Raw genomic sequence first — 23,115 nt, forward strand, 5'->3', positions numbered from 1 at the left:
GGTCCAAACATGGTCATAGTCAATTACAGATGGGCAATAAATGCTGGCCTTGCCAGAGATGCCCACATCTTGTGAATGATTAAAAAAAAATCATGTGCGGCTAACTTAATTGCGTTGTTTACAAAGTAATGGAAAGGGTCGTTGAGTGTAGTGTTGATGTTTCAAAAGGCATTTGATAAAGTTCCATATAATAGATTTGTTAGCAAATTTAAAGCCTGTGGGTTTTAAGCGACAATTGCAGCATGGATACAAAATTGGCTAAGGGATAGAAGGTTGAAAGTAGTGCTGAATGGTTGTTTGTCAGACTAACAGGAACTGTACAGTGGTGTACTCAGGGTTGGTATTAAGACCACTGCTCTTTTTGATATATATTAATGACCAGGACTTGGGCCTACAGGATATAATTTCTAAGTTTGCAGATGACATAAAACTTGGAAATGTATTAAACAGTGAGGACAGTAACAGACTAGCAGGATATAGGTAAACTGATGAAATGGGAAGATACACGGCAGGTGAAATCTAACACAGAAAACTGTGAAGTGATATATTTTGGTGGGAAGACTGAGGAGAGGCAATATAAATGAAATTGTGCAATTTTAAAGGGGGTGCAGGAACATAGAGACCTGGGGGTATAGGTAAACAAATCTTTGAAAGTGGCAGGACAAGTTGAGACAGCTGTTAAAATACAGATGGGATCCTTGACTTTATTAATAGAGTACAAAAGCAAGGAAGTTATGCTAAACCCTTATAAAACACTGGGAAGGCCTCAGCTGGAGTACTGTGTTCAATTCTGGGACTGCATTTTAGGAAGGGTGCTAAGGCCGTGGAGAGGGTTCAGAAGAGATTTACTCGAATGTATAAAGGACTTCAGTTATGTGAAGCAACTTGAAAAGTTGGGGTTGTTCTCCTAGGAGCAAAGAGGTAAGAGGAGATTTGCTCGAGGTGTTCAAAGTCATGAACAGTATGAGAAAGGGCCAGGAAAAGGAAAAGCTGTGGAAAGACATTTGCTCCCTTAGAGAAGACTCATCTCCTTCAAATACTAACATAGTTGAGGTTGAGAGAGAGGTTCAGTGTTAAATGAATGAACGTCCTGATTATTGTGCAAATCTCAAGGAGACATGCTACTTAAAATAGAATCTCTGGAAACAAAAACATCTGGAATATTAAGTACATGACTCCGACTCTGACATGAAGGTCCATATAGCGCTAACAACAACTGAATCTGATCAACTCCAAATAAATCTGCAGATTGAGTGGGACTGTTGCTGTAACTTAGAAACCTGGCATACAGAGGCTTTGATAAAGTCCTTCTACACCTACCAATTCTTTCAAGGCTCTAAAACGTGGCATTCTCTGCTGGACAATTTGATCCAGATTCCTTGCTGCAGCAGCGGGTTATCCATCCTTGCGATTTAGCTTGTCAGGAAGCCAGACAGCACCTGAAGTTGACCATAGATTACTGATGTGTCAATAGCCCACCAGCAATCTCCCGGTCACTTCTATGCATAATATTTTGTCCCACTTTCCACCAGATGCATTGGGCTGGATTTTAAGCTCACAACACAGTGGAAGAGGGTGTGTGTGTGGGAGGGGCGGTGTGTGGGGGGGTCGGGGGGGGGGGAGCAGGTGGGGGAGGCTGGTAGCACATAGAAAATGCAGAAGTGCTACAAGACTGTCAGTTGCTTTTTAACCCAGCCACTCCATTAACGTGTGAGTTCTGATTTCCCGACCAATTAATGCCAGTGGTTGTGATAACAATCCACATGATGCAATTTCACCACCACTATTTCTAGGGACATTCCAAACATGCTAGTTGAAGCAGTTGGAGGTTGGAAGGAGAGAGTAACAGTCTTTCCATGTTCGGTAGATGGTCAATGGCTGCACCCCACTTCAACAATGCCTCCCTAGATGTAGCGCTGGAGAATGTAAAGACCTGGAGGGATATACTATTCCGAAGCAGCCAGAGAAAGAAGAAGCTGGCTGCAGACATCAAGAAGGTGCGTTTGGTGTGATACAAGAAGACAACAGCAGCAGTAGTGTTACACAATCGAGGAAGCAGTTCAATTACTAAGTAGGGCAGGAAAGGTGAGTACATTGTCACACTCATCTACATGCTGATGTGTGTATCTACCTAAGCCCTCTCTCTGCTTTCTTAAACTCACTCTTGCACATCACTCCTCACACCAACTTATCTTTCAGTTACACCTATCCTTCTCTATCTATGCACTTCCTCACATCTCTATCTGTCCACCCACCACTGACACAACTCATCCTTATGCAATGTCATGCCTATCTCTCATACTCTCAAGAAATTCTCTCCATCCATCCATTCAACACATGCCATTATTCTCACTCATGGGTCTCTTTTTTTCTTCCTTGCAGAAGAGAACACAGAACATGAGGTAGAGGCAGAGAACTGGAGGTGACCTTCCAGCCATCTCACAGCTAACAAGTACAGAGGAGCAAGCACAGGAAATCAGTGGAATCTCAGTGTGCCTGGCTGTTGGAGATGGGGGCCTCCCAGCTACATTGTGACAGAATTAAATATCAGAGAGATGGCATATAACAATTACTCAAGTTGATTTGATGTCAACAGCAAGTGAAATATGATCAAATCCATAATAACTTCAAACATTTTTACTTCCACAGTACTCATTCATGTCTTTTATCTTCCACGGCGCTATCATGCGTCCTGAAGGAGGCAGTCCAGATTGCCAACGACAACTCCTCAGAGGACGTCATTCCCTCTGCGAGTGCCCTGTCACAGGACTCATGCAGAACATGCACCAGCTCAGATATTTTAGTGGGACCAGTAAGGTAGATAGTTGGGTTTTCACCTGGTGGCTCACACATCAAATGGTGGAGAGAGGGGCAGGGGTGGAAACGTCTGCATAGGAGGGCGCAGGTAGCTCCAAGTTCTGCTCATCTGGACGCAGATGCTGTACATTGAAGGCCGATGACAAATAGGATGTTTCTGGAGCAACAGCAGAGAATGTGCGACATATTGGCAGGTGTTCCAGCTACACTGTGCATGCTTCCAGAGAGATTAGAGGAGTCCATCTCAAGCGTGAGTGGCATAATAAAGAGTGACCTACATGAAGCATCAGATGTGGAAATCACAAGAGTGCTTGCAGGCTTTCACCAATTGCTTACACACTATGGGCTGGATTTTATGGGCCACTCTAAGGCAGAATTGGAGGATGGGGGCCCATAGAATTATGATGGGTGGCAGGGCGGAGGGTCCGTTGCCACCCTATCGCCAAGTGATTTTGCCGGGGGTGAGATAGGCCAACGACGACCTTCCCGCTCAGAGGCCAATTGAGGCCCTTAACTGGCCTATTAACAGCCACTTAATGACCTCTTCCCACCGCCGCTGGGATCTAACCAGTGATGGGGGTGCCGCCAACACATGGGGAGAGGACCTTGTAAAATGAGGTGCCCTCCCTGTGGGTTTGGGGGGGCGGGGCCCTTTTCCATGGGAAATCTGTGACCCACGGAGGACCCCCGTCGGCAAAACCTTCACCGCCATAGCAGAATACATAAGCGGGAGCGGGGGTGGGTGGGGGGAAACCAGTGGACATGGTGTATCTGGATTTTCAGAAGGCTTTCGATAAGGTCCCACACAAGAGCGTAGTTAGAAAAATTAGAGCACATGAAATTGTGGGGTAATATACTGGCATGGATAGAGAATTGGTTAATGGACAGAAAATAGTGAGTAGGGATAAGCGGGTTATTTTCAGGTTGGCAGGCTGTGACTAGTAGGGTATCGCAAGGATCATTGCTTAGGCCCCAGCGATTCACAATATACATCAATGATTTGGATGTGGGGACCAAATGTAATATTTCCAAGTTTGCCGATGACTCAGAACTAGGTGGGAACGTGAATTGTGAGGAGAATGCAGAGGCTTCAAGGGGATTTAGACAGGCTAATTGAGTGGGCAAGAACCTGGCAGATGGAATATAATGTAGAAAAATGTGATGTTATCCACTTTGGTAAGAGAAACAGAAATGCAGAGATCCAGCGCAGGACACTTAGGAAGTAAATTAACAGAGGATCGTTCGGGAGTGGGGGGGGCGGGGGGGGCGGGGTTGGCGTATGAGAACACTGAGGCGGGGCTACCCCCGCCTTTTCGGCCCGGTGCCAGGAGCCCCGCTTCCTTCACAAAATCCAGCCCTTTAAGTGGCACCTTAAACAGGATGAATGCTAGCCTGTCCCTGGCTGTTCATCACGTCACTGATCTGCAGCAAAGTGTTCACCAGCTCACAGCTACCAGGGACATGGGGGTGGGCAATGAGAAATATGATGATGAAAGGGGACATGGGGCGGATTCAGTTCAAATCATTTCCACTTCTCAACCATTGCCCCCTAGTCAATGACACAATATGGCATTCAATATATCGCTCCTGGACCTCATTCCACAGGTTTCTGACAGGTGTTATCAGAAACGTTTTAATTGGGTAACCCTTCCCTACAAGCAGCCAGCGAGCTAAGAAATTGGAGGCCAGTGAGAGAGAGAGAGAGAGAGAGCGCAGCGGGAGCAGAGCTTTAAAAAGCGCACCAAGAAATTGGAGGCCAAAGAGAGGGCAGCAGGAGCAGAGCTTTAAAAAGTGTGCCAAAAAATCGGAGGCCAGAGAGAGAGAGCAGCAGGAGCAGGGGTAAAAAAAAATCAAAAAGTGACATCAGAGTGACGTCACAGTTGACAGAGAGAGCAGGGAAACAGAAAGCAGCCGGGGTGAGTATACCAGTAAATTTTTAAATTTAATTTCATCTAAAACAATAAAATATAAAATAAGACTTGATCGATTCATTAGTATATAAACTAAAAACTAAAGTGGATTTGATCATTTATCATACAGAGTGAGAGAGAGAGACCAGCAGGGAGTGTATTCACTCAAATTCAGACAACTTAATACATAAACTATATTAAGTATTATTAAGATTATTAGTATTCATAATGTTTACTAATAGTAATAAGGTTTATTAGAATTGGCAAGCTTTATTAGCACTGGTAAGGTCTATTACCAGTAGGAAGGTCTACATATCTGTGTAATCAAGAAAAGTATAACTTTATTTGAAGGTGGTACGAGCATTACTGCAACAGGCGGTAATGGCAAATGGTATGTTGGCCTTCATAGCGAGAGCTTTTGAGCACAGAAGCTGGGATGTCTTGCTGCAATTATAAAGGGCCTTGGTGAGGCCACACCTGGAATATTGTGTGCAGTTTTGGTCTCCTTATCTGAGGAAGGATGTTCTTGCTATAGAGGGAATGCAGCGAAGGTTTACCAGACTGATTCCTGGGATGGCGGGACTGACATATGAGGAGAGATTGAGTCGGTTAGGACTATATTCATTGGAGTTCAGAAGAGTGAGGGGGGATCTCACAGAAACCTATAAAATCTAACAGGAGTTGACAGGGTAGATGCAGGAAGGATGTTCCCGATGGTGGGGGAGTCCAGAACAAGGGGTCATAGTCTAAGGATATGGGGACTGAGATGAGGAGAAATTTCTTCACCGAGAGAGTGGTGAGCCTGTGGAATTCGCTCCTACAGAAAGCAGCTGAGGCCAAAACATTGAATGTTTTCAAAAAGGAGTTAGATATAGCTCTTGGGTCTAAAGGGATCAAAGAGTATGGGGCAAAAGCCGGAACAAGCTACTGAGTTGAATGAATGGTGGAGCAGGCTCGAAGGGCTAAATGGCTTACTCCTGCTCCTATTTTCTATATTTCTATGTTAAGAAGCACAGTAAATGCGATGATATGTAGGAATTATTCTAAGTTAATTAAGAAAGTAATTAAAGTAAGTTAACTAATAGCATAAGTAACAATGGCAGGACAGGTGTTATGTTGCAGCTGTGGTATGTGGAAGCTTCTGGATGCCAAGGCGATCCAGGACAAACACGTCTGCAGAAAGTGTAAGCAAATGGAGGAATTCTGGATCAGGATTATTGATCTGGAAGCCGAACTGCACATAAGAGAGAGGGAGAAATACCTGAACACTTTGTTCCAGAGGACGGTCACACCTCTTAGACCATCTGTTTTGGTCTGCAGTGAGGGACAGGAGGATGTGACCGTGATTGAGGCAGGTAAAGGGACCGAGCAGACAGTAGAGGAGCAGCCTCAGACTTTGCAATTGTCAAACAGGTTTGAGGTGCTCTCAACCTGTGTGGATGAAAGCGCGGTCTGCAGTGTGGATGAGCAGACTGGCCATGGCACTGTGGTACAGGAAGCCAGTGAAGTAGGGGGAGCAAAAAGGAATGTAGTGGTAGTAGGGGATAGTATAGTGAGGGGAATTGACACTGTTCTGTGCAGCTGAGAGGGTGAGTCCAGAAGGCTGTGTTGCCTGTCCAGTGCCAGGGTTTGGGACATCTGCTCATGGCTGGACAGGAACTTGGAGTGCAAGGGGGAGGATCCAGTTGTCGTGGTCTCTGTAGCTACCAACGACATAGGTAGGACTAGGAAAGAGATTCTGCTTAGACAGTATGAGGAGTTAGGCAACAGATTGAAGAGCAGAACCTCAAGGGTAATAATCTCTGAATTATTACCTGAGCCATGTGCCAACTGGCAGGGGGCACATAAGATTAGTGAAATGAATACATGGTTCAAAGACTGGTGTGGGAGAAGTGGGTTTCGGTTCGTGAGGCACTGGCACCAGTACTGGGAAATGTGGGGGCTGTACCGTTGGGACGGTCTGCACCTGAACTGTGCTGGGACCAGTCTTCTAGCAAACCGTATAACTAGGGAATTAGAGAGGGCTTTAAACTGAAAAGGGGAGAGAGGGATCAAGCTTGGGTAGATCTAGCAAATCAAGGGTTAGAGTCAAGGCAGGAGAGTAATATGGGAAATGAAGGTCAGAAAATGGCAGTAAGGAACAGAGAGAAAAAACATAAGAACATACTAGCAGTCATGACTAGATATTACAAAGATAACAAAAAGACAAAACTAAAGGCTCTGTATCTGAAAGCATGTAGCATTCATAACAAAGTAGACAAACAAATAGCGCACATTGAAGTAAATAAATGCAATCTGATAGCCATGGCTGCAGGATGACAAGGATCGGGTCCTCAATATTGAGGGGTATATAACATTCAAGAAGAGTAGGAAGCTAGGTAAAGGTGGAGGGGTAGCACTGTTAATCAAGGATGGCTATGGTGCAATAGTTAGACATGACCTTGGTTCAGGAGATCAGGATGTAGAATCGATTTGGGTGAAGATGAGGAATAGTAGGGGAAAGAAATCACTAGTGGGAGTGGTCTACAGGTCCCCTAATAGTAACCACAATGTAAGACGAAGTATCCAAGAAGAAATATTGGCTGCTTGTGATTATCATGGGTGATTTTAATTTACATATAAACTGGAAATATCAGATTGGCAATCGTAGCCTGAATGAGGAGCTCATAGAATACTTTTGGGATAGTTTCTTAGAGCAGAACGTTCTGGAACCAACCAGAGAGCAGGTTATATTAGATTTAGTATTGTGTAATGTGACAGGATTAATTAATGACCTCAGAGAAAAGGCATCTCTAGGTAGCAGCGACCACAATATGACTGAATTTTACATCCAGTTTGAAGGAGAGAGGAGTGGGTCTAAGACTAGTATTTTAAACATAAATAAGAGCAACAATATGGCATGAAATCTGAGCTAGCTGAAGTGAACTGGGTTACTAGGCTAGGAGATAAATCAATAGAGAAGTAGTGGCAGACATTTAAGGAGTATTTCAGAATACTCAGGATAAGTATATTCCTACTATAAAGAAAAATTCGAAGGGGAGGACCCACCATCCACGGTTAAAGAAGCTAAGGAAAGCATCAAACTTAAGGAAAAAGCCTATAATTGTGCAAAAATGAGTGGAAGGTCAGATGATTGGTCAGAATATCAAGAATGGCAGACAATGACTAAACGGTTAATCAGGAGAAAGAAATTAGAGTATGAGAGGAAGTGAGCTAGAAATGTAAAAACGGACAGCAAGAGTTTCTACAGGTACTTAAAAAGGAAACGACTAAGTAAAGTGAGTGTTGGTCCTCGAGAGAGAATGGAGAGTTAATAGTGGATAATAAGGAAATGGCAGATGAAATGAACAAATATTTTGCTTCTGACATAAGGAGGTTGCAGACCGATATAGATAGGTTTAATAAGTAGCAAACGTCTGGAAAATGGAGTATAATGTGGGAAAATAAAAATAAGAATGTAATGCTTCACTTATACAGGGTGAGACCACATCTCGAATACTGTGTGCAGTTTTGGTCTCCTTACTTAAGGAAGGATGTGAATGCGTTGGAGGCAGTTCAGAGGAGGTTTACTAGATTGATACCTGGAATGAGCGGGTTGTCTTATGAGGAAAGGTTGGACAGACTGGGCTTGCTTTCACTGGAAATTAGAACAGTGAGAGGAGACTTAATTGAAGTATATAAGATCCTGAACGGTCTCGACAAGGTGAACATGGAAAGGATGTTTCCTCTTGTGGGTGAGTTCAGAACTAGGGGGTACGGTTTGAAAATTAGGGGTTGCCCTTTTAGGACAGAAATGAGGAGAAATTTTTTCTCTCAGAGGGTTGTGCGACTTTGGAATTCTCTGCCTCAGAAGGTAGTGGAGGTAGGGTCATTGAATATTTTTAAGGTGGAGGTAGATATATTCTTGTTAGGCAAGGGAATCAAAAATTATTGGGGGTAGATGTGAGTGTGGAATTTGAGACAGAAACAGATCAGCCATGATCTTATTAAATGGCAGATCAGACTTGATGGGCTGAATGGCCTCTTCTGCTCCGAATTCATATGGCCGTATGGTAACTCTGCTTCAAGGTGCAAAGAGATCAGGGAGGATGGACTGCTGCAGAACAAAAGTATCATGGCAGCTTCTCAGGAATCGCATGCACACCTGCTTAAAGCTCTTTTTGTGGTTGCACACAAGCTGCACATTGTCGCAAACCACAGGGCACACTCATTCTGACTAGCTTCATTTCAGGGGAAGTTCACATAATTGCCAGCCCTGGCAAAGAAGGAATCAGTTATCTGTGTGATAAAAACCCCACGTGCCAAATGGAAAATATTAATTTCATTGTGTGGTACCTTGCCTGAGACTTTTACTGAAAATTGGTACAAATAACTTTTTCAAAAGAACAGCTAGCAGCCAAGATGGCCACGAACATGTGCATGTGAAAAAAAAAAAGGATCAGACTGGAGACAGGCATGACTGATTCAGTCTAGCCAGAACAATGGGGTGCTCTCTGATTCATTTATCTGAGATAGCTTTGTCAGTATGTGGTCGTCAAAAGCCATCAATACCCATTGACTTTGAAAGAGCCACCACTCCCCCACCAAGTATGTCTGGGCAGCCTGAGGGGAGAACCTTGAATTTCAGAGGAAATTCCAGATGAAATGCATTAAAACACAAAGAGGTGGTCATGTCATGTGACCGCTTGTGCAACTCTGGAAGTTTGTGACTTATGACTCAGAAGGTAGACTGTAACTGAAATCGATCAAGGCAACAGCTTTCTCTTTCCCTCTCTCACTTCAGTGGAGATCCAGAGAAGCCTCAAGCTGCAGTTGGTAATGCCTCAAACCTACAGCCCAGCACAGCCAGCAACTAGGGGACAAGGATCAAAGCCCCTCTTTTGCCTTCCGGAACCTGAGAAGCACGCCCAAACCATGAATGTGGCCCAGCAAGGAGTTCAGGACTACAATTTCAAGTAAATACTCTGAGACTTTATTTGTGAACTGTATTTCAGTTCTATTTATTACAGACTCTACTCCAACCTCCCAACTCGGTCTTTCCCCTTGTAATCTATTTTTGTTTGTGTGTGTGTGTGTGTGTGCGGGTGGGGCTCTTGTGTGAATGCGGGTGTAGATGCGTAGGGTATTTTCGTAATTTTAATTGGTTTAGAGTGATAAGGTTAATAAACTTACATCTTTTGTGTTTAAACTCAAGAAAACCTGTCTGATTGGTTCATTTGCAATTATATTAGAGGAACAGGAGAAAGTGCTCATTGAGGTGGTATGTTAAATCACTGTGTTTAAAAAAGATAAACCATGCTGCGGTCAAACGAGAGAAGGGGAAAAAGGTGCGCCTGAGACCCCCTTCCTCACCTGGTCATAACAGAACATTGGGTGCTCTAGTCCAGCGTTGTAACCCACAGACAAACGAGAAATTGGAAGTGGGAAACCAAATTGATCCCAATCAAAAAAAAACTTCAGTACAGGTTTTCTTGTGGTTTGTGTTGCTAGAATGCTAACATGTCCGCATCCGAGGCCAGTACCTTACCAAGCCAGGGTGAAGTAACTTGTGATAAATTAAAGGCACAATCTATGGAAAAGTTGAAAAAGGTGGCTGGGCAGTTTGGGATTACTTTCCATGTGAAAGCTAAGAAATCCGAAATATTAAGACTTGTGGCCAACCATTTTTCACTCGAACCTGAAGACTCAGACAGGGTAATGTTAGCTAAGATAAAATTGGAACAAAGGAAACTTGAATTGGAAGACAGAGAGAGAGAGAGAGAATGTTCCAGAAAGAGCAGGAGGAAAGGGAGTTAAGGCGGCTTGAATTAGCCAGGGGGCAACATGGTAACCCCAGTGAAAGCATAGCCACTATGGAAGCTTCACTTAACTCAGGACTGTGTGCTGAGCTCTTAAAGTTCTTCAAATTGATCCCAAAGTTCAAAGAGGGAGATGTGGAAGCATTTTTTGGCACGTTTGAAAAGCTTGCTGGACAGTTAAAATAGTCGTCTCAGAGCTGGCCACTATTGCTACAAAGCAAGCTAACAGGAAAAGCCCATGAAGTTTATTCACTGTTGCCAGATGAAAGTTCATAAAATTATGAATTGACTAAAAATGCTATCCTCAGGGCATGTGAGCTAGTACCAGAAGCGTACCGCCAGAAATTCCGAACCCTCCGGAAACAGGCTGATCAAACCTACCTTGAGTTTGAAAGAAGTAAGCAGGTGGCTTTTGACCAGTGGTTAAGGACCCTTAAAGTACAGCCCATGTATGGAAACCTCAGAGATGTGATGCGTCTCGAGGAATTAAAAAACTTTCTCGCTCTTTCTATAAAAACGCATGTGGAAGAACAGAAAGTTCAAAGGCCAAGGCAAGCCGCAGTTCTGGCTGATAGTTTGCTCTCATATACAAGTCCACACCCCAAGGGAAATACTTTCCTAGGCAGTCCCGCAACACGGAAAGGAAAAGAGGTGGGAGGGTGATAGGAGCCCTGTGATGGAAACCCCACATGCCAAATGGAAATATTAATTTCATCATATGAAACTTTGCCTGAGACTTTTACTGGACATTATTACAAATAACTTTTAAAAAGCACAACAGAACAGCTAAAGATGGCCACGCACGAATTTGCACATGAAAAGCCAAAGGCCAACTGGAGACAGAGGTGATTACCCAGTCTAGCCAGAACAAGGGGGATTGCTCTCTGATTAAATTATCTAGAATAGTTCTGTCAATGTTAATCGTCAAAAGCCATTGACACCCATTGACTATGAAGAGCCAACCACCACCACCCCCCACCACCAAGTATGTCTGAACAGCCTTGAATTTCAAGGATCATTCCAGAAGGTGCTGTTTCAAACAAAGAGGTGGTCACATGACATGACTGCTTGTGTAAATCTGAGAGTTTGTGAATTTTTAAAAATTCATTCATGGGATGTGGGCATCACTGGCTATGCCAGCATTTATTGCCCATCCCTAATTGCCCATGAGAAGGTGGTGGTGAGCTGCCTTCTTGAACCGCTGCAGTCCATGTGAGGTAGGTACACCCACAGTGCTGTTAGGAAGGGAGTTCCAGGATTTTGACCCAGCGACAGTGAAGGAACGGCGATATAGTTCCAAGTCAGGATGGTGTGTGTCTTGGACGGGAACTTGCAGGTGGTGATGTCCCCATGCATCTGCTGCACTTGTCCTTCGAGGTGGTAGAGGTCGTGGGTTTGGAAGGTGCTGTCTAAGGAGCCTTGGTGCGTTGCTGCAGTGCATCTTGTAGATGGTACACACTGCTGCCACAGTGCGTCGGTGGTGGAGGGAGTGAATGTTTGTGGATGGTGTGCCAATCAAGCGGGCTGCTTTGTCCTGGATGGTGTCAAACTTCTTGAATGTTGTTGGAGCTGCACCCATCCAAGCAAGTGGAGAGTATTCCATCACACTCCTGACTTGTGCCTTGTAGATGGTGGACAGGCTTTGGGGAGTCAGGAGGTGAGTTACTCGCTGCAGGATTCCTAGCCTCTGGCCTGCTCTTGTAGCCACAGTATTTATATGGTTACTCCAGTTCAGTTTCTGGTCAATGGTCGCCCCTAAGATGTTGATAGTGGGGGATTCAGCAATAGTAATGCCATTGAATGTCATGGGGAGATGGTTAGATTCTCTCTTGTTGGAGGTGGTCATTGCCTGGCACTTGTGCTGCGCAAATGTTACTTGCCACTTATCAGCCCAAGTCTGGATATTGTCCAGGTCTTGCTGCATTTCTACACAGACTGCATCAGTTTTGTGCCTCAGAAAGATAGTAACTGAACTCCAGGGAAGGAATATTTCCTCTCTCTCTCCAGCAAAGTCCCAGGGAAGCCTCGGTGGCAGCTACTAAGCTTCAAGATTATAGATCCTTACAGTCAACAACCGGGGACACGGATAAAGCCCCTCTCCTGCCTTCCAGAACCAGAGAAGCAAGCCCGAAATGTGCACATGGCCCAACAAGGTCAAGACTTTAACTTCAACTAAAGACACTGAGACTCAATATTTGAATTCCATTTATTATGGACTTTACTTCAACCTCCCAACTCTGTTTCCCTCTGTAATCTATTTTTATGTGTGTGTGCCTCGCGTGTGAATGTGAACGTGGATGCGTCGCGTATTTTAGTAATTTTAACCGGTTTAATACGATAAGGTTAATAAACGTACATCTTTCTTGTTTAACCTCATGAAAACCAGACTGATTGGTTCATTTGCAAATATATTAGAGTAACAGGGGCAAGTGCTCACTGAGGTGATAGGTTAAATCACTGTGTTAAAAAAAGATAAACCCTGTTGCGGTCAAATCAGAGAAGGGGTGAACTGGGAGCCTGAGACCCCCTTCCTCAACTGGTCAAAACAAGCCCAAACAGTCTTGGGAGAAAGAGGAAAAGTGGACACATAGGGGGCCCTCCTTAAGCCAAAAAATGATGGTGCTGAGAGCAGCAATGAGACCTGGAGACCTGTGTGTTTCCATTGTAACAAGGCAGGTCACCTCCGAGCTGACTGCTGGAAACTACAGGGAAAGCCTGTAGGGTTAATCAGGGCACACTCGGCCAGTGCAGGAGAAGGGACCTTGATGGAAAGCACAGCAGAGCAGGCTGTGGCTTTAACTGCAATAGCAGTAAGACCATGAAAAATACTGCTGTGGGTTGCAGGAATATTTAACGAGATCCCTGAAGGTTATCAGGATTTTGTGTCCTAAGGAGGAGTAACCCCATACCCCTCGAGTGGGGCAAGCAAGCCCAACATCATACCCAGGGATACAGGGGCCACAGGATCCCTTTTGCTGGGAAAAGGCATGACTTTTCCCCCAGAGAGTGCAGTGAATGTGAGGATGGTAGTGAATGGTTTTGGAGGGGGTGTTCACCTGTACCTTTATATCGGGTGCACTTGGAGTGCGACCTAGTTTCGGGATCGCTGACCATGGGGATTGTCCCTAGTTTGCCTGTGGATGGGGTCGAACTGCTCCTAGGTAATGATCTGGCGGGGGTGAAGGTGGTAGGGACAGCCTCAGACCCCTTCCTCACCTGGTCATAATGTCTGATTTTTACATTTGTGTGCCGCCAACAGCAAGACTCTGCCAATGTCTCCTGCAGAGCCCTGGAAGGATCCAGAGGCAACAAGTTGTGGACGGTGTTGACTTTGATAGTCACTGGTAAAGCGTGGCCACCAGGTCCAATTGGCAGAAGGTTTCATTCCAGCAGGTTGAAAACATCTGTCACCAGCTGACATGAAGGCCTAAGCCTTCTCGGGCACGGGTGTTCTGACATGTCAAGGAAGTTTATCCTCTGCCTATAGACCCCGTGTGCCGGGTATAGCCTCCTGCAAGCAGTACCACTCTGCTGAGTCGTTTTTTTCCTGTGGAGCTCCAGGCTATTGTTGGTGCAGAGGTCTTACAGCTCCTGCTGCTGCTGGTACAGGTTCTGCTGCTCCTAATGCTGCTAGTGCTATGGGTGCAGGTCTTTCCGCTCCTGTGGTGCAGCTCTTACTGTTGCTGGCACATGTTACTACTGTTGCTGGAGCAGGTCCTGTTGCTCCTGCCAGTGCAGCTCCTGCTGCTGTTGGTGGCCATCTTGCTCCACATCTGTGGTCTAAGGAAATGCAATGTGTCACCCATGCTGATCTGATAGATCAGAGCACCAAACCTCTGAAGTGTAGATGACACCTTCAAAGTGTTTAAGGTCCAAAGTCTGTAAAGTAACCTCTCAACTCAAGTACTGTTGAGAAAGTATTTTATATAAGCAGGTAAGAAAGCAGCTGTATGTACTGAGTATTTACTGTGTCAGCCATGGCGACTGTATCAGCCATTGCTCAGTTGTAGCATTTTCACCTCGACGTCACATGGTTATGGGTTAAATTCCCACTATGAAACTTCAGGACAAAAATCAAGGTTGACACTTCAGTGCAGTAATGAGCAAGTGCTGCACTGTTGCAGGTGCCAACTCTACGATGAGATGTTAAACAGAGGCCCTGTCTGCCCTCTCAGGCGGATATAATAGATCCTATGCCATTAGTTCGAAGAAGAGTAGGGAACTTATCCAGGTATCTTGATCTGCTGCAGTCATGTGGTGTAAGTACTGCCACAGTGCTGTCAGGCAGGGAGTTCTAGGATTTTGACCCAATGACAATGAAGGAACAATATATATTTCCAAGACAGACAACAATATATTTCCAAGACAGAATGGTGTGTGACTTGGCAGGGAACTTGCAAGGTAGTGGTGGTCCCATGCATCTGCTGCCCTCATCCTTCTAGGCAGTAAAAGCTGCAGGTTTGGGTGGTGCTGTTGAAGAAGCCTTGGCGAGTTACTGCAGTGCCTCTTGTAGATGGTAGACACGACAGCCACTGTGTGCTGGTGGCAGAGGCAGTGAATGGGTGGTGGATGGTGTGCCAATCAAGTGAGCTGGTTTGTCGTGAATGGTATCGAGCTTCTTGGGTGTTGGAGCTGTACTCATCCAGGCAAGTGGAGAGTTGAATAACAAGGCGAGGTGGTTAGACTCTTCTCAGAGTTGGCCATTGCCTAGCAATATGTGGTGCAAATGTTACTTGCCACTTATTAACTCAAGCCTGAATATTGCCCAGGTCTTGCTGCATGCAGGCATGAACAAGTTCAGTATCTGAGGAGCTGTGAATGGAAAGGAACATAATGCAATCATCAGTAAGCATTCCCGCTTCTGACCTTATGATCGAGGGAAGGTCATTGATGGAGCAGCTGAAGGTGGTTTAGCCTAGGACACTGCTCTGAGGAACTCTTGCAGTGGTATCTGTGGGGCTGACATGATTGGCCTCCAAAAACCACAATCATCTTCCTTTGTGCTTGGTATGATTCCAGCCAGCGCAGGTATTTTTCCCACTGCCTTCAATTTTACTAGGGCTTCTTGATGCCACACTTAATCAAATGCCACCTCAATGTCAAGGGCAGTCACTCTCATCTCACCTCTGGAACTCAGCTCTTTTGCCAATATTTGGACCAAGGTTGTAATGTGGTCTGGAGCCGAGGGGTCCTTGTGGAAACCAAACTAAGCATCGGTGAGCAGTTATTTGTGGGTAAATGTCGCTTGATAGCACTGCCGACAACTCCTTCCTTCACTTTGCTGATGATTGAGAGTCAGCTAATGGGGTGATAACTGACCAGATTGAATTTCTCTGCTTTATGTGAACAAGACATTCCAGGGCAATTTTCCATTTTGTCGGTTAGATGCCATTGCTCTAGCTGTACTGCAACAGCTTGGGTAGAAATGCAGCTAGTTCTGAAGCACAAGTGTTCAGCACTACAGCCAGGATATTGTCGGGGCCCATAGCCTTTGCTGTATCCAGTGCACTCAGCCTTTTTTAATATCATGTGGAATGAATTAAAATGGTTGAAGACTGACTTCTATGATGGTGGGGACAATGGAGTGTTAATCCTATATTTAATGGTATGCAGGTGGAGGGTATTAACTGAGCATTTGTTTGAGCTCCTATATATAGACACAAAGTAACACTGTGGTTGTTGGGGTTAGGAGGTGTATGCTTGTAATGTGCAACTTTGAAAATAAATATAAAAATGTGTAAAGATTGGCTCCAGTTCTATCCTTCATCAACTGGCTTTTTAGACTAGGACAAGGAGGAGGCCGAGATGGATCATCCACTAGGCACTCTTGGCTGAAGATGGCTGTGAATACTTCAGCCTTGTTTTTTGCATCTGTCTACTGGCTCCGGCATCATTGAGGAAGGAGATATTTATGGAGCTTCATCAAAGAACAAAGAACAGTACAGCACAGGAACAGGCCATTCGGCCCTCCAAGCCTGCGCCGATCTTGATGCCTGCCTAATCTAAAACCTTCTGCACTTCCGGGGTCTGTATCCCTCTATTCCCATTCTATTCATGTATTTGTCAAGATGCCTCTTAAACGTCTCTATGGTACCTGCTTCCACCACCTCCCCCGGCAACAAGTTCCAGGCACCCACCACCCTCTGTGTAAAGAACTTGCCTCGCACATCCTCTCTAAACTTTGCCCCTCTCACCTTAAACCTATGTCCCCTAGTAACTGACTCTTCCACACTGGGAAAAAGCTTCTATCCACTTTGTCCATGCTGCTCATAACTTTGTAAACCTCTATCATGTCACCCCTCCACCTCCGTCGTTCCAGTGAAAACAATCTGAGTTTTTCCAACCTCTCCTCATAGCTAATGCCCTCCAGACCAGGCAACATCCTGGTAAACCTCTTCTGTACCCTCTCCAAAGCCTCCATGTCCTTCTGGTAGTGTGCCGACCAGAATTGCACACAATATTCTAAGTTGTGGCCCAACTAAAGTTTTGTACAGCTGCAGCATGACTTGCCAATTTTTATACTCTATGCCCCGACCGATGAAGGCAAGCATGCCGTATGCCTTCTTAACTACCTTAGTCACCTGCGTTGCCACTTTCAGTGACCTGTTGACCTGTACGCCCAGATCTCTCTGCCTGTCAATACTCCTAAGGGTTCTGCCATTTACTGTATACTTCCCACCTGCATTAGATCTTCCAAAATGCATTACCTCACATTTGTCCGGATTAAACTCCATCTGCCATTTCTCCGCCCAAGTCTCCAACCGATCTGTATCCTCTGACAATCCTCATCGCTGTCCGCAACTCCACCAACCTTTGTGTTGTCTGCAAACTTACTAATCAGACCAGCTACATTTTCCTCCAAATCATATATATATACTACAAACAGCAAAGGCAAAGCTCCTAGCACTGGTCCCTGCAGAACACCACTAGTCACATCCCTCCATTCAGAAAAGCACCCTTCCACTGCTACCCTCTGTCTTCTATGACCGAGCCAGTTCTGTATCCACCTTGCCAGCTCCCCTCTGATCCCATGTGACTTCACCTTTTGTACCAGTCTGCCATGAGGGACCTTGTCAAAGGCTTTACTGAAGTCCATATAGATAACATCCACTGCCCTTTCTTCATCAATCATCTTCGTCACTTCCTCAAAAAACTCAATCAAATTAGTGAGACACGACCTCCCCTTCACAAAACCATGCTGCCTCTTGCTAATAAGTCCATTTGTTTCCAAATGGGAGTAAATCCTGTCCCGAAGAATCCTCTCTAATAATTTTCCTACCACTGACGTAAGGCTCACCGGCCTATAATTTCCTGGATTATCCTTGCTACCCTTCTTAAACAAAGGAACAACATTGGCTATTCTCCAGTCCTCTGGGACCTCACCTGTAGCCAATGAGGATGCAAAGATTTCTGTCAAGGCCCCAACAATTTCTTCCCTTACCTCCCTCAGTATTCTGGGGTCGATCCCATCAGGCCCTGGGGACTTATCTACCTTAATGCTTTGCAAGACACCCAACACCTCCTCCTTTTTGATAATGAGATGACTGAGACTATCTACACTCCCTTCCCTAGGCTCATCATCCACCAAGTCCTTCTCCTTGGTGAATACAGATTGTGGCGGACCACAATTCTTCTGCTGCCGATGGCCTACAGTGCCTCCTAGATGCCCTGTTTTGAGTTGCTGAATCTGTTCTGAATCTATCGCATTTAGCACATTGGTAGTACCACACAACACGATAGAGAGTATTGCCATGAATGCGTTTCCATTGTTAATATTCTTTGAGGATTTGTGTTCAAAAGACTGTGGAAATACTGGAGGAAATGCTGGACTTGTTTTTTTTAAAGGGTCACTGGAAGTCACATGTCTTAAGCTAAGTAAACAGCAGGAGCCTTGCTGACTTCGGAGTTGTTTACAGAGAAGTGACATATCTAGATTTATTCTGGTCAGGAGTTGGTTTTGATTTTGAACTGTTTGAATGATCAGTTGGGGTTGTAAGACTGGTAAGAGAGAGGCGCTACCAGTGCATCCTGTTCTACCTCTTTGAGAAACTCTGAGAATCCAGTGTGAGAACTGGAGAAACCGATGCAACATTTCTCCTGGAGAAGCTTCTGCAAGTCTTTCTCTTGCCATCTCCTGAACAAACTGCTTCTGAAAAGAGCCCAGTGACACCCTGGCCACCAGACCAAAGAACCACCTGAAACAATCCATATCTTCTCTTTTTTCTTCAAGAATTAACAAGTACTTGGCCAAACTATTTTTTTTGTTTTTTTGTATAGTTGATCTCTGCAGAGAAATCGTCTTTAATTTTTCCTTTAACTGGTATGTGTTTGCGTGTGTGTTGGGTTATTTAGAAGGGAATATATTTATACTTTCATATTTCCACCTGTGTGTTAATAAGCTTTGCATCTTTATTGAATGAGTCTTGTTTTCTAATAAATTAATAGTTTTGTTGTTTATTAAAGAAACCTGGTTGGTGGATTTTTATTCTGAAATGAGAATAGATAAAGTATATAATCGGCCATATTGGTAACTGGGTAAATCATTTAAATATATGTTGTGACCTGTGGCGAAGTGGAACTTGAAAAATACAGTGCATTCCTCCATCCATGGTCATAACATATAATTGGAGGCTCATTTGGGATATCCCAAAACCAACGAAGTGCAATTGTAAGTGGACTAATAATAATTGAAAAGGGAAGAAAGAAAATGCCAGGTTTCTTGTACATTAGAGTAAAGCTTACAATACCAGAATTTCTACTTTTGATGCAAGCGCATTTGTGCAGCAACAAGCTATTTAGTGTGGCAAAGCTCTTGCAAGTACATATTAGATCAAAAGCTAGGGGACCTGAAGTTCATTTCATCTCTGAGTGAGACTGTCAAATCAGCACTGAACCATGTACATTTTCTTGTCCAATGAGCCTGGTTCCATTCTTATCTATCCAGTAATGGCCAGAGATTCACATGCAACGTTTTCTCTTCCCGCTTCTGCATCATTACCTCTGGAGTGCCACAAAAATCTATCCTTGAGCTTCTCCTATTTCTCATCTACATACTGCCATTCAGCAACATCATCCAAAATTACAACATCAGATTCCATGCGTATGCTGACGACACCCAGCTCTACCTCACCATCATCTCTCTCAACCCCTCCACTCTCTAATTTATCAGACATCTTGTCAAATATCCAGGCTGGATGACCAGAAATGTCCTTCACCTAAACATTGGTAAGGCCAAAATCACTGTCTTCAGGCTTCACCACAAACTCCTTTCCCTAGCCACTGACTCTGTCACGCTCCCTGGCAACTGTATGAGACTGAACCAGATTGTCTGCGACATTGATGTGGTATTTGACCCCGAGATGAGCTTTCGTTCCCAAATCTGTGCCATTGCCAAGTCCACCTACTTCCAACTCTGTGATGTTGCCCAACTCCATCCTGCCTCAGCTCATCTTCTGCTGAAAACCTCATCCATGCCTTTGTCACCTCTAGACCTGACTATTAATACTGCCTTGGCTGGCCTCCCATTTATCACCTTAGATAAATTTGAGCATATCCAAAACTGCTGCCTGTATCCTAACTCACACGTGTGAGTTTATTTGGACTAGTGGCCAGACAGCTGAAGATTGAAGTAAAAGGGGCACAGGGACAAGTGGAACTGGAAGAAGACATCGTAACACTGGCACAGATTCACTTGGACCGGAAGAAGTTAGAGCTAGAATTTCAGGCAAGGGAAAAGGAAAAAGGGCATTTCGAAGGGAGCAAGCAGAGCGGCAGGAGAAAGGGAAAGGAGAAAGAAAGAAAGGAAAAAGAGAGCATTTCAAAGGGAGCAAGCAGAGCGGCAGGAGAGAGAAAGGGCAAGAGAAAGAGAGGAAAAGGAATACCAGAATAGAAGGCTGCAACTAAATAAAAGAAGGATGCCCTTGACCCTAATGGAAATTTGGGTTGGGAAAGGACCGAATCCAACACAGGACCCAGTGGAGAGCTTTTTAAATTTCTGCAAGCCCTCCTGAAGTTTGAGGAAAGGGACATAAAGGCATTTTTCATTTCTTTTGAAAAGATAGCTAGACAGATGAAGTGGCCGAAGGAAAGCAGGACACTGCTTGTGCAAAGAAGGTTGATGGGTCGAGCTCACAAAGTTTATGCCATGCTTTCGGAGGAGGCTTCTACAGATTATGAAATGGCAAAAAAGGCTATTCTCGCTGCTTATGACTTAGTCCTTTAAGCGTACAGGCAGAAATCTCAGAACCTCTGGAAACAGCCTGGGCGGACTTATACAGAATTTGAGAGAGTAAAGCAAATTAATTTTGATTGTTGGACGCGGGCACTAAAAGTAGAAGCCATGTATGAGACCCTTAGGGAAATAATTCTTCTGGAAGAATTTAAAAACTCACACCCGCCGTTAGGAAGATCCCATGTCGAGAACCATAAGGTTTCAACAGCCAGACAGACAGATGAGATCGCTGATGATTACCAACCAGTTTACAAGCCCTTTGTCTGTCAGCCCCACACACACGAGAAGGATAAAAGGTGGGAGGGTGAAAGGAAGGCAAGTAGCCAGGGACAAGAAGGGATAGCTGGGAATGCCCCGGGATCTCCTTCTCATGCCAGAAAGGAAGAAAGATGCTGCGGGTGGAAGTGAGGTCCGAAAGCCTAAATGTTTCCATTGCCACTAAGTGGGACATCTTTGTGCAGAATGCTGGAAGTTGCGGGGTAAACCCATGGGATTTATTGGGGTACACAAGGCCAATGCAAAGAAAGGTGCCCTGACTGAGAATATGATAGCTCTGACTGCAGCTGTAAGGCCAAGTACAGAAACCACTGTGAGTACAGGGAACCTAACAAGATACTGGAGAGTTATAAGGAATTCTTTTCAAAAGGAAAAGTAACGCCTTATCCCTCAAGTGAGGCAGGTAAACCTATTGTTATACATACGGGTACAGGAGCCATCCAAACTCTTTTGCTGGGCAAAGGCACAACTTTTCCACCAGAGAGCGCAGTGAATGCTAAGGTTTTAGTGAATGGTATCGGCGAGGAGTATATACCCGTATCTTTGTATCGGGTGCACAATGGCTAAACAAGTTCCATTGTTAGAGGTCAAATTGTCACCACAGATAGATAGCCGAAAATCTGAAACTTTCTTTGGGGATTTGATAATCTGAAAGAAATGTTCAATAAGTCTTCTCTGATTCTCTGATCAAGGCTCAGCAAGCTGATCGAGCATTAAGTAAAGTGGCAAAATCAGTTCCAACTGAACCTGAAGGAAAGGGAGCTCCGGAAGGCTACTATATTAAAAATGGGATTCTGACGAGGAAGTGGAGACCTTCTCACAGACCTGCGGACAAAGAATGGACAGTAGTTCACCAGATTGTGGTATCTCCAAAGTAACGCTGGGAAATATTAAAGACAGCCCATGAAATTCCTTTGGCGGGACATGTGGGGATCTGGAAGACCCAATTATGGATAAGTCGACATTTTTACTGGCCAGGCCTTTACCAGGACGTGGGGCAGTTTTGTAAAACATGCCATACATGCCAGATTGTGGGAAAACCACAACCTGCCATAAAACCGGCACCTCTAATTCCCATAGCAGTTTTTGGGGAACCATTTAGTCGGGTGTTGATAGACTGTGTGGGATCTTTACCAAAAACAAAAGTGGTACATCAATATATACACACTATTATGGATATGGCTACTCGGTTCCCAGATGCCATTCCCTTGAGAATGATTTCTGCTAAGGTAGTGGTAGAAAAGTTAACTCAGTTATGGATTACCGATTGAGATCCAGTCAGATCAAGCTTCCAACTTTATGACTAAAATTTTTCAGGAAGCTTTCCTCCCTGGATACATCCAATAGGTTTGGATCCTAGCTGTCCATCCCAATTCTCAGTAAAAGATTCCATTCCTTTACAGTATTCCTGGAATTGTCTACTTTCTTTTACTCATTCATAGGATGTGAGGATCGCTGGCAAAGCCAGCATTTGTTGCCCATCCCTAATTGCCCTTGAGATCTAGCCTTTTGTATTTCTTTATGAAGTTCATTAGATTCCTGTCCATTGAATCCACTTTTCTCTATTACTTGGATGATTTACCTGTGGCAATTCTTGATGAATTCCATCTCCACATCTTACATTCATTGCTTACAGTGCTTCGCTTGCCATCATTAATGTGCATCTTTGCAAGGAACAAATTCCTCTGCTGGGAACTTCCCCTTATGATCACATGTCTCTGCCCCAATTCTTTACAATATTTCCTCCCCTCATTGTTTCCTTACCCTTGCTGCATTTTCCTGTCCCTTTATTCCTGAATTTGCTGAGATTGCCAAACCCTATTGAAGGAAAATGCCTCTTGTTATCAGACCTCATCTCACTCTGCTGCTGTGGCCTAACTTAAAACAAATTTGGCAAGTTCCCCTGTCAGGCTAACCTAGTTGCTATCCAGCCATTCCATTTGGATATTGATGCCAGATTCTGCCCTCTCCTCTCCTCTCTGTCTGTTAAGAGGTACACGCATTGCAAAGTGTTGCTGTTTATACTAGCAGTTTCCTCCCTCCAGTGGAATTTAAATTCTCCTCCTGCAAAAAACACCCTCTA

This window comes from Heterodontus francisci, chromosome 30, assembly GCF_036365525.1.
Source record: "Heterodontus francisci isolate sHetFra1 chromosome 30, sHetFra1.hap1, whole genome shotgun sequence".
In the NCBI taxonomy this organism is placed as follows: Eukaryota; Metazoa; Chordata; class Chondrichthyes; order Heterodontiformes; family Heterodontidae; genus Heterodontus; species Heterodontus francisci.